Source organism: Eschrichtius robustus, chromosome 14 (assembly GCF_028021215.1).
Source record: "Eschrichtius robustus isolate mEscRob2 chromosome 14, mEscRob2.pri, whole genome shotgun sequence".
Lineage (NCBI taxonomy): Eukaryota > Metazoa > Chordata > Mammalia > Artiodactyla > Eschrichtiidae > Eschrichtius > Eschrichtius robustus.
The window spans coordinates 6,217,862-6,230,448 of record NC_090837.1 but is presented as its reverse complement, the minus strand read 5'-3'; the positions used below and the strand labels follow the sequence as shown (position 1 = coordinate 6,230,448).

At 59.2% G+C, this 12,587-nt stretch overlaps 1 protein-coding gene across 27 annotated transcripts in view; it reads right to left on the bottom strand.

Moving 5' to 3' along the window:
- Positions 1–12,587, bottom strand: part of NCOR2 (nuclear receptor corepressor 2) — a 221,607-nt gene that overhangs the window by 72,263 nt on the left and 136,757 nt on the right. The gene's annotated exons all lie outside the window — the stretch shown is intronic.

Genomic DNA, 12,587 nt, shown 5'->3' with positions numbered 1-12,587 from the left:
AGGCAGGTGAGGCTCTGCACCTGGGCCCAGCGAGCTGGGAGAGGAGCGGGGACCTAGCGGCGCCGGCCCGGAAGAGGCCGCCGGCAGAGGACGCTGCGGGGAGCAGGGCTCGGAACCCAGAGCCCCCCCTGTGATGTGAGCTGGGCAGGGGAGGCAGGAGTCACGGGGTGAGGTATAGAAACTGCTAGTGTCAGACGCCTGGCCTCTTTCACTTGGTGACTGTGTGACCTTGGATGAGGGTCTTGACCTCTCTGTGCTCTGATTCTTCCCCTTGAAATCCTGCCGACCCCTCAGCCAGGGGCGGGGAAGCTGAAATGAGAGACCCCTTACAGAGCTGGCATCCGGCACCAGTATTTACGTGGGGCGGAAGCCCCCAAGGCAGGAGGGAGGGGGCCCTGGTCAGCTTCAGGCAAGAGCATGGTGAACATGGTGAACAGGGTCACACCCTGACGCCCCAGCCGGCCTGCGCCTGACAAAGCTCAGGCCATCTCTCTAAGCCTCAGTCTCCACGTCTGTAAAATGGGCAGATGGAAGTGTTGTCCCCAGGTTCCCGGGGGCCCGTGTGAGGATGGTTGCTGCTATGATGAGGGTCCACCTTTGCTGCCGTGGGCCTGGTCTTCCTCTCACGCCAGTCAGCCCTCAGAGGGGAAAAGAGCAGGCCCCGCTGGACAGGAGAGATCAAAGGGGCTCACAGCAAAACCAGCCACCCTTCCCCCACCCTGCAGGCCTGCCTGTTCCTTTCATCTCCTTCCCAAGTGGGCGGGACAGGTGCTGACACTGCCCTCACCAAGACAGGGGGGAAGTGGGAGCTCCTCCTCACACCGTCACCCTTTCTGTCCAGCCTGATTTCTTTTAAGGCACACACTGATTCTCTTGGCCACCCCAAAGTCCTCCTTGCGGGCAGCTGCCAAACCAGACCATCTTTCCATCCCACTGAGCCAAGTGAAATGAAAACAAACACGCCGCAAAGCCTTTCAGTGTGTACTGAGGGGCGTGGTCACACCAATTCTCCAACCAAGGAGAAAGAAACCCGAAGCCCGCGGGGAAGGTAAGGGTGGGGTTCGAGGGTTCCCGGTTCCCTTTCTCCCCATCTTTCCTCCACACCAGGAACGCAAGCCAGTCCCTGGCACAGGCTGCCCTGGCTTGTGACCTCACCACCACCAATCCCCCCCTGCCCCTCTCTGTAGCTTTAATTTATGACTCACGATGCGGCTGAACACAGGGGCCAGCTACAGGCATTCTGTGGACGCCGGGGCACACAGCGGGGGCCTGCACATTCACGGGGAACCGTGGGCTTCCCGAGGCTGCAGCTGTGTCCACCCTGGAACCTCCTGGCTCAGGTCTGCCCCCTTCTCTCTATTCTGTAAGAGGAGGGGCTGGAGGGGGGCAACAGCCTCCCTCTATCCCCTGCTACGTTGCTGTCAATTCCCGACGGGTGGCCCAGTGTCCTTGAACTAGCCTGTCCCTCACCACCACCCCAAACCCTGAAACACTAAACTTCCAACAGCCGGGGAGCTGTGGCCGCCTCTCACCCCTGACACGTGGAGCCTCGGCTGGAGCTGGCCCCCCAGGTGGGAGCTGGGGCGGAGAAGATGAGGGGGACCAGAGACCAGGACCCAGAGCAGAGGGAGATGGCACGGCCGACTGAGGAGGGTTCCCCCTCCCTGGGGGCTGCTCGGCACGGCTGCTGTGGCCACCAGTGAGACGTGCCCGGCTTCTGCACACCCAGGAACCTGACGCCCAGGGCCAGAAAGGGCAGGGCCGGGGCTTTCCAACGGCAGGGAGCGTGACATCTCCTAAGACCACCGTTGGTGCCAAGAACGCCCAGCTGGGCTGCAGCCTCACTCCAAAGCTTTACCTGCTGTCCCTCCCAGCAGCCGACTCCAGGCTTCCCTCCTGGAGCAGCTGTTGTTGTCCCCTGGGTCCAGGCTGGTGGGGTCTCCAGGCCCCCTGGAATCTCATCCGTGGGCCGCCAAGCAGGCCACTGTCTGCCCCCGGCACGGCCAGCACAGCTGACCAGGGCTGCTGCCCAGCGAGTCTGCACCTGCGCCCTCCTGCCCAGGGCCTTCCTGCCGCCGTCCCCCTCCAAATCCTCAAAAAGCCCCACTGCGGAAGATGCCAGCATTTCCCAAGAGCTTCCTACACGCCCGACACTGCGCTGTGCACAGTCTATTGACCAGCTCCCAGCCCCTCTGCAGTCCTGAGGATAAAGGCAAAGATGAAAGAACCAGCAGTAACAGTGACCTGGGGTTCGTCCAGGGGGGCTGCTCCTTCTCTGCAGCACGCCGAGCGCCCTGCAAACATCAATACTATTCCACGTACTGCCCTTAGCCTGCCTCGGGCGGAAAAGGGCAGTGATCACTGCTCCCATTCTGCAGAGGAAGAAACTGAGGTTCAGACTGGCAAAGCTGCACGGTCTCAGAGCAAGGGAAAAGGGGGTCTCAGAGTGGGGAGCGGGCGTGATCTTGTCGCCCCCAAAGCCCCGCTGAGTCTCACCCAACTCCACACCCTGGTCAGCATCCTGGGCCTCAGATGGGGGTGCTATGGGCATCCCTGCCCCTTTCTGCCTAGCCTACCCCGTCCCCCTTGCAAGATTCCTAGAGTCCCGATCTGGGCCTGGGCCAGCCCAGAACGACCCCCTCCCCTGAATAATCATCCACATCACAGCATTAATAATAAAAAGAGCTCCAAGTGCCATGTGCCGGGCACATGTTTTATGTACTCCCTCATCTCCTTCACCAACCCCCATCTTTCTCCCATTTTACAGAAGAGGAAACTGAGGCACTGCCAAAGCTGGGAAACAGCAATGCCAGGATTCAAACCCAGAGCCTGAGTTGACCCTGGTTACACCCAGGCCTCTCTCCCTCCTGCCATCTCCACCCACCCCCCCGCCTGCCCCACCCAGTCTCGTGAGGAGGGTCCAAAGTCCCAGTCAGCACTAGAACCCGGTCATTATTCCCGTCGTGTCCCACCCAGGTGCGTGATCCCGGGGTCAGACCCCGTGACCTTCTCCCTGACACCCCAGGGCAGGGGCAGGCGACTCCCACACCCCACCCTCTGGGAGAAGTGGGTACGGCAACTTCAGAGCCACCCTGGAGCCATGGCACAGAACCCCGTGGACGGGCTCCCGGTTTCCTGGGGCCTGAACTCCACCTCCCTCTGGAGAGGTGTCCGTGTGCCCCGAGCTGAGTGATGCGAGTGGAAAAGGATGAAAGGGAGAAACCCCAGGTCAGTCCTGGTCTTAAACGTGGTTTCCACTGGGAGGGACCGCCAGGCACAATGGTGACCACCTGCCTGGCCTCCTGGTGGGCACAGGAGGTGAGCGGCTGTCGTCGGGATGCTTGCTCCACTCACTCTGGGAGACTGACGGCGCGAGAGGGAGGCCCAACTGCCAGGACCCCGTCAGCCACCTCAGTCCCCGAAAGCCTTCGACGTCAGAGGACAGCAGATACGGCGACGGCTAACTCAGGGACAATTCACACCTACTAGGGCTCCGCTTCTGATCTCAGGCCCGTCGCGGATCGCAGAACGGCACTTGCTGGGTTTCATGGGCAATTTAAAGCCACTGTTCTCACAACTGCACACACAGATTACCTGAGGAGCTCTGGGAAGTCCCGACGCCCAGGACCCACCCACACCAGTCACATCAGAATCTCAGGGTGAGAGCCCGGCATCAGCGTGTTTAAGTTCCCAGGTTATTGCAATGGGCAGCAAGGTTTGATGACCAGAGCATAAGACAAGGAGCCAGCAAACTTTCTGTAAGAGCCAGATGGTAAACACTTTAGGACCATTGGTCCATCGGTCTCTTTTGCAACAACTGACTCTGCCGTTTGTAGCTTGAAAACAGCTAAAGTGTAAACAAGTGAGCATGGCTACATGCCAACAAAACTGTTTACAAACACGGGTGGGGGGCCAGATTTGGCCTGCAGGCCATAGTTTGCCCACCCCTGCTCCCGACTAGCACTGTTCAAACTGAAATGCACACACGAACCACCTGGGGATATTGGGAAAATGCAGATTCCCACTCCTTGGGTCTGGGGCAGGCCTGAGACCCTGCATTTCTAGGTAGCTCCCAGGGACGCCAGATACTGTTGGTCGCCGGACCACACCGTGAGAAGCAAGGCTTCCGGGGGTCCCTGTTTCACGAAACACATCCAGGACCCTTGCCGCTGGCAGCAGGGGATGCCTGTGGACACGGGACAAGAAGCAGAAGCCAGACTCCACCGTCTCAAATGATTCTGGAGCTCAGGACGACGCTCACCTTTGCTTTCCAGACGTGCCGTCGGTCCTGCTGACAATGGGCTTCGTGCCCAGCGCTTGGTCGTGAACGTCCCTCCCAAACCACAGCACAGCTCTGAGGAGAACCTGGCCGGATCTACGGTTAGCCAGAGCCAGCAGTTCAAATCCCTGAGGGACCCCTACTTCCGGAGCACTGAGTGCTGGACAAACTGAGCCTGCTCTGTGCTGAAGCCCCAGACCGGGAGCTGCACAGAAAGTGATACGAATAAAAACAACAAATGCGGATGACGCACAACGAACACGTGATGAGGGTTTCTCCTCCTCATTTGATACCTGCAGTTCACAAAATCCTCCCAACAACGCTGGCATTACCTCTGTTTTACAGAAGAGCATACGAAGACACAGAGAGGTTAACCCACCGAAGGTCACACAGCATTTCCGAGCAAGATCCTACAGGCAGGTGCTCTGTCTCTCACCCTGGGGAACCACAGGCTCCTCTTCACCCCCGTTAAGCCAAACTGTTCATTCCCTCCACAAGCACGCTCTGAGCCCCCATGGGGCACACCAAGTCACAGAAAATACAGTCCCCAACCTTACGGAGCTAGGACGGGACAAACGGAGGCTGCAGGGACAAGAAAACTTTAAAAAGGCCCAGCACGTGGCAGGTGTGACAGTGATTCATCCTGACCAGCGGGGATGAGGTACGAGGCCTCCGAGTTGAATCTCCAAAGGCTTTTGGCGGAGAAGGATGAGAGGGGACGTTTCAGGGAGGGGACTCCTTCAGGCAAAAGCATGCCGACGTGAAATCGCCCACGGTCCTTACAGAATGACATACTGGACTTGGCTGCAGAGCTTGACTGGCTTTAACGCCCGTGCTCAGAAATACGGGAGGTGCCCTGACAGCACCTGAGGGCTTTTTTCAGAAGGTAGAGGGTGGGCAGGATTGATGTGTTCCACGCTGTGTTTTAGGGCGATGCGGCAGCGCGGGTCAAGGGTGGGGTGGCCATTGGTTCCAGGAATGAGAGGAGAGAGTCCAGTGAAAAGGTGGTACCAACCATCCAGGGAGGAGCTGGTGAGATTTAGTGCTCTAAATGCCTGATGAGACCTTCCCGACACCCAGCAACACCGACTGCGGCACAATCTCACTCATTCATTCAACAAACACTCTGCTGAGCATGTACTGTGTGCCGAGTGCCTCCAGTGAGCAAATCCAGGAGGGGTCTGCCCTCGAGACACCCTATCTCTTGGCAGTGGGGGAAGGAAGATCGCAGGAGCCCACGGTTGGTGGGAGGAGTGGGGTCAGGGGTCAGGACCAAGACACAAGAGTTTTCTGTTGCTGGCAGCCCCTCCCTGACATTCGGCCCCCACCATTCTGATCCAGTTCATGTGGCTTCCTGGAAAAAAAAAGGCAGGCAGGGGATGCCGCCTTGCCCCGTGAGGGGCGTCCTTTATAAGACACACAGATATAAGTGTGTTGGGCCGGCGCGTACCAGCTCACAAGTGCAGACTTCAGTTTCCAGGAATTTTGCAGGTTAGCTGTTAAAAACAGCCGTTATTAAAACTGGAAATGCATAACTTTACAATTAAAGAAATTATCATAAAAACAATGGTACTAAGTACTCAAAATGCATCCCTTCCCAATTACTTGACTCCATTTGGCTGTTATCTGTGCTCTCGTATGCCACCGCATCCACGTGGCAGAAGTAGGATATGGTCCCGGCCCCCGAGGAGCTATGCACGCCCCCTTGCCCCCTTCCCAATTCCACGTTCAGTGGGTGGCTTGGAATCAGCATGATGGGAGCGTTTACACCATGGTAATCGGCACGCGCTACAGTCGGGGCTTCGCCCCCAGAAAGCTGGTTGTTAGACACTCACCAGCGCTCCGCTGCACACAGATGTGTCCCCAGAACCTGAGCAACGTTCAGCACCCTCGCCCGTGACATCTGTTCTGCCTGCAAGGAGATGCCTGCTTGAGGCAGCTAAGGCTCTGTTTTAACTGTCAGTCGATCCTGTCCCGCCCCTTGGAATAAAATCAGTGGTCCACGGCACAAGGCCGGGCGATCTACCCCCTGCCCACCTCACCTACCTCCCTAATCCCCACCTTCTCCTCCTGCAAGATGCCACACTTGTTCCTACCTCAGGGCCTTTGCACTCACTGTGTCCTCTGCCTGGGAGACTCTCCCTCCAGCTCTGCCTGACCAGTTCCTTCTTATCGCTCAGGTCGGAGCCCAAAGGATCCCTCCTCTGAGAAGCCTTCAGAGTCAGCTCCCTAAAAGCTGCCCTCTCTCCTGTCAGCCGCCTCCTGACCCCAGCTTACCGTCTGTAACCGCTGCTACCACCTGAAATAACCACGCTAATTTACTTGTGCACTGTCCCTCTCCCACGTGGATGTGACAGCTCTGGGGACCTCGTCTGTCCTGTTCACTGTGGCATCACCTAGAATGGTGACATTGGGATGGAAGGACAAAACAGACTGGAACTTGGTCACCGTCTGCCCTCCCCCGGGGCCCCCTCCTGTGGTGGCTGGAGCTGGCCCAGGCCACACGAATGCTGCTCTTCTGGTAACCATTTCCTGATTCTTGGCAGCCGAGCTTGAAACGCTCGGATGGGGGGTCTGTCAGCCCCACACAGCCTCTCACCTCCTGGGGTCTGACTGACTCACACTCACATTTTCCATGTCCTCCTGTCCCTTTGGTGTGGTCCGCCTCAGACGGTGCCGACGGGGAGCTGGCTCTCCCCTGCCACTGCATCACGGCCCGTGAGAAGGCCGTGTCTCTCGTCTCCCAAAACGGCAGCCCAGCTTGCTGGGTCCCTGGGGCCTGGCCTTCCTGAGAACTGCGTCCCCCGGGACGTGTCTGGGAGACTGTGGGCCTAGACGAGCCTCCCATAGGTCTCTGCCCACTTAGCACAAAACTGGGCAGGGAATCAGGGACATCTGCTTGCTGGAGCCCTAAATCTGGACACAATCCCGCCCCCAGCGGAGCGGAAGCGGCCGCCTCCCGCGGGCCTGGGCGGCCCGGGAAAGTCCAACCGACCCGCAAGCTGGAGGCCCACCCGGCCGGGGTGGCGGTTTGGGGCAAACACGCTCGCGCTCACCCAGCAGGCAGGGACAAGCTCAGCCCAAGCTGGGGCCGGGCTACGCGGCCCCTCCGGATGGCACCGGCACCGGGGTGAGCCGTCAAGCGATTTCACCGGCCCAGGGTGGGCGGCCAGGGTCTGGGAACCGGCACCGACTGCACGGGCTGCCCCTCCCCCCGGGGACTGCGCTTGGCCAGCCCTGGCCTGGAACGCCTTGCCTTCCGGTCACGCTGTCCCCTGTGCAAGCTGCCTGAGGCGCGGGAGTCTCTGGAGTGCAGAGCAACTGGGAACAAGGTCACCTGTCCCTCGGCAGGGAGCTGGGAGAGGAGGCGGGGGAGGGGAGGGAAGATGAAGGAGGGTGGGTGCGGGGGACACAGAGACAGGAGAGATGGGGGGAAGGGGGTCTGCAGGAGAGATGGGGGGAAGGGGGCCTGCAGGCCAGAGATGGGGGAGGGAGCAGGCCCCACCTCCCTGGACTTCCCCTGATGACCCCCCAGGAGCGGGAGGCTGGGCGCCCTGTCCCCGTGCCCATCTCCGTGGGAAGAGAACACAACAGCCCATGTGGCCTCAAGGAGGAGACCCCAACCGGCCCAGCTCCCAGCTGGGCCCCCTCCCCTCTGCGGCCGCATCACCCTAGGGGATGGAAGCAGGGGCACTCACCCTCGGGGACAGGCCCCCTCCGCAGCACGGCCCCCCCATCGCCAGGAGGGCCACGTGGCCGCCCCCGGTCACTGCTGCGGAGCTGGGCCCCGCTGCCTGGGCCGCACTGGCTTCACAGCCTCGGTTCCCCGACAGTTTGCATAGTTAAGCCTACTTCTGACCGCAGCATTCCTGGGCTCCAGCGCTGCAATTAGCTGGGATAATGCGGCCCCTCCATCCATGAATCATGAACTATAAACCGCTGTGCCGTCACCAGTGCTCCGAGCTGGCCCCCGGCTCCGACGGTGATTCACCTCGAGGAGAGGACGCTGGGGCGCCACCCACAAGCTCCCCAGCCACTCACAGCCGGATCTCGGGGGCTCGGGTCCAGGAGGTGAGGGCTCGGCCCCCTCCTGCCGAAGCCCAGGTGTGTGGGGCTGGCAGGGGGTGGGCGTGAGGGGGCTAGAATTCCTGCATCTCCCTCTGTCAGAATACGGGGAAGCTTCTGGAAAGTGGGTGGCATCCTCTCTTAAACAAGAAGGGCATCCTCACACTCCAAATGGCCAACACGTGTCCCAGCCACGGCAGGGCCAGGCAGCAGCGCAGAGGACGCCGGGGCGGCCTTGCCCTCTCGGGTCATCGAGGGTCTGAGACCAGACACATCGGACGGCCGATGCTTTTCACGGAGGAATTTTATATCCCCTTTCCTAACCATCCACGCTTTCGAAAGGCAACCACCGCAATGACGAACAAGGGGCTCGGCACAGGGTGTGGTGAGGCCGTGACGGGGCGTGTGTCACCTGAACACACAAGGTGACATCTTGCTGCCCACTCTGTGCTTAAGCATTGGGGCAAGTCAGGACCACCGCAGAGTGTAGTTTGCAAATATGCAAACGTGCAGGATTCGTCCCCAGGATGGACTGGCCAGGTCCCTTTCTAGAAGGGGCCTCCGCCGCTACGAATGCCCTCAGCCTCTACGGCCCCTGGGCTAAGACCTGGCCCTCTCTGCCCACCTGGGAAGGGCCATTCCAGTTCCAGAGCACCGCCCCCAGGGTTGGTCCAGGCTGCCGTTGAGCCTGTGCCCCGCCTCGATTGCCCCTTCTGCCACTCTGCTCCCCTCCCTCCGCTTCCTTGGCAGGTGGGGACTCCCCAGTAAACACCCCGAAGGCCGAGGTTCGGAGAGGGTCCAGGAGCAGCAGGAATACTGCCAGGGCACTTGTTAGAAACGCAGATCCTCAAGCCCCACTGAGGGGCGCAACCCAGCAATCTGTGTTTTCCCAAGTCCTCGTGGTGAAAGTTCAAGAACTTCAGCTGGACGCCAGCTCCATCTCAGGGTCCACAACTCAGCCTGCGACACATCCCTCCCTGCAGCCCAGGAGGGCACAGCCCAAGGACACTGGCCACGGCCAATCTGGAGTGGATGGTGGTATCGGGAGAAGGAAGAAGGTCTACGATCTGGGGAGAATAACTTCCCACCGTGGGTTCCCCTCCTCCCCAGGCTTGGGGATTTGAGCCTGGAGCCCGAGACAGCCTCCCCTCATCACCGTGGCAGGAATGACCAGGGGAGGGGTGCTGGTGGCAGGTGTGTACCCCTCTGTCTCTGGCCCTGGGCCATGTCCAGCCAACTCAGGAAATGCGTCTTCTACGAGGCGGCGGCCTGGAGAAGGGCCCGCTCACTGACACCTCAGAAGTCCCACCTTATGTCTACCTCAGAGGTTCTTAATCGGGATGGGCCGTGAGACGCCGAGACAGCTGGGTTCGGCTGACACCCTCTCTCTAGCTTCCTGAAGGATCGTGGTCTCGTACGGCTCTGAAGGTGAAGCTTTACAACCCTGGCATGCAGTAGGCACTCAATAATTGCCTGCTGGATGACCACACGATATCGTGCATCCGACGCCTCTGTGGAGGTGAGTGGGGGTCAACCTTAGGGAAATGAAGCGGGAGGGGCCCATCCGAGGGGCATCTGTCGGGCTGACCAGCTGAGCGGTGCCGCGTGGCCATCCTCAGCTACGGCGTGGCCGGAGCCACGGGAACCACGTGAGGCTCACAGCCTGTCCCAAGGTTCTGAGCTGCCAGGGGTGGGCCGAGGATTGATCGGACACAAGGATGGGACAGCAGAGCTGTCACCTGGGCGCCTGCTATGCCTCCGAGGCTGACTGCTCCCCTTCCCACGGTGGATTGCTCTCCAGGCTCATTCCCACCCGGCTCTTCTGGCTTCACAGAGCAGAGGGTCTCTGCCTGCCTCACACCCGACCTCCAACTGCTCACAGTATCAGCCCACGGGGGACCGCCACCGCCGGTGCCAATCCGTCCATCCACGTGTAGTTGCCCAAGCACATACACCCACACCCACTCCGTGCCAGGCTGGGGAACCCCTACCCCTCTCACTGGGAGACTTATCAGCAGGATCACAGGTTTTTATCACATCAGGCCCGCTGCAGCAACTGCACCTTGAATTACCAAGAGGGGCTGCGGGGTGGGTGTCTGCCGTTTATTTCGCTGTCACGGGGCAGAGGGAAGAGTTACGGCCACAAAGTCAACACTTGGGTTGACCCATTTATTCCATATTCATGAACAGGGCTGGCAGGCGGTGGTGAGGGCAGCGGACCTGCCTGGCACAGGAGCCCTTCCAGGGTTTGCACGTTAATTTCCGTCCCCGGCAGGGCCCGGGCCACATGGCACCTCTTTGCAGCCACAGCCGATCAGAGGGAGGGGAGAGCCCCAAAGATACGTCCCATCTCCCAAGGAGACAGGGGCCTCGTGCCCTGCCTTCTTCTCTCTTGCTGCAAGAGGCAGGGCACAGAGGCATCCCTGCTCCATCCTGGGAGCCCCAGCCTGAGCAGACCGTTAAACCTCACCAGACAAGCCCCATGTCTCTCAGCATCGTGGACGCCACAGCTAACCCAGGACAGCTCAGATGAAAATAGGAAGCCAACGCCTCTCCTCTGCTATAAAACACTCCAGGGCCCCCAGTGCCCTGACCCTGGACTCTGTCCCAAGTCACATAATCCTCTCCCTACCTCTTCCCCCAGCCTTACCATACTCCAACCCAGAGGTCTTATACTGAGGGCTGAGGACAGATTTCGAGAGCAAATATGAGCTGTCCGGCCTAGCCGGTGCTTTGTTGTTATTGGTTCTTACGTGACGTAAGATTTAAAAATCAGGCAATTTCACATAATTCCCTATCTCCAGCTCATCATCAAAACTTAGATCTGGCAATACAGGGCCAGGTAGTCAAGAGTCAGCTGGAGCTGATATGAGGCACAAGCTCTCTAGTTAGCCCCAGGCCTCACCATTCCCTATTGCCTCCTATGGATTCTCCATTCCTTCGTTCATTTAAGACCCTGGAAGGTATTGAGACCCCTGCTCCTAAGACTCTAAGGTACTGTGCACTCTCTCGTGTCCTGGTGCTTTTCCACCTGCTGTTCCCTCTGCCCAGGACACCCTCACCTCTGTCCTCGTCCTCCCAAGAGGCTGCTCCTCAACCTCATCTTTGGGGTCCCTTACTCAATGGAGCCTCTCAGGCAGACCACCGACAGGCTGACTTGGAACCACCTGTGTACACCTGGTCTAGACAACGAGCACAGAGTCCCCTGTGTCAGCACACAAATGTCCGACGGGCAGATGAGTCAGCTAGCAAGGCATTAACACCGTGAAGTGGAAGGCATGGCAGCCAGGACCAGGGGCAGGGGGCACCAACGGCCCCCCGCTCCCCAGGACTCATCCGGAGATAGCCCCTCCCTAAATGACGTCAGCACACAGTCTTTGCCTCCCTCCACACAAATGTGGCTCTCAGCACAGGGTGAGGAGAATGGCCCAATCTCTCCCCATCTGACTCAGAACCCTTTCGTCTCCAGAGCCCCCAGCCCAGCCACCAGCAAGGGCCTCATGAGCCCATCCACAGGGCCCCCACGAAGGCAGGGGGTCAGGGGGGCACTGGGAAGACGAGCAAGAGAACTGGCACACAGGAGATGCTCAACAAATAGCTGACGACGTTTTTAAAATCCATCTAGAGGCCTTTATCTCCCCCTTTATTTTGCCACAGTCCACACCACGCCCTCCTTACTGCCTCTTATGCCGGCACATTTATGCTCCCTGCCCCGGCATTTATTTGAGTTTCTGCGTCTCAGTCTAGAAAAATTCCTAAATGCACTTCAATTTCTAACACGCCACAGCTAGGTCTTTACAACTGAATAGCGCCAAGCCAGTAGGCCTCGGTTTTACACATCTGTTAGATGGGCGAGCAGGCTGGCCAACGGTGGCTGCACAAAACTAGAGGAAAACCCTATCCACAAACCAAACGCAGCCACCCTTCAACGATCCAGGCCAATGACAACCAACGCTCAGTCTCAATCATCTTGGCCTAACGTGCAGAATGCAGTGAGGGGTTGTTTACTCTCCCGTCAGCAGATTTGCTTCCCTAATTATATGTGGCTTAGCCAACAGAAAAGTGGGTCTGCACTCCTGAAGCACAGTTCCCAGAAAGCAAGAAAGGAGACACGGGATGCGGGCTAGGAAGCTGCGTGGACCAACCCATCGTAGGCTATGGGGCTTGATCACAGAGTGACGGTTTCACAGGGGACACTGGGACCCCACAGGTGATGGCTGGACTTGATGCCCTCAGGGTCCGG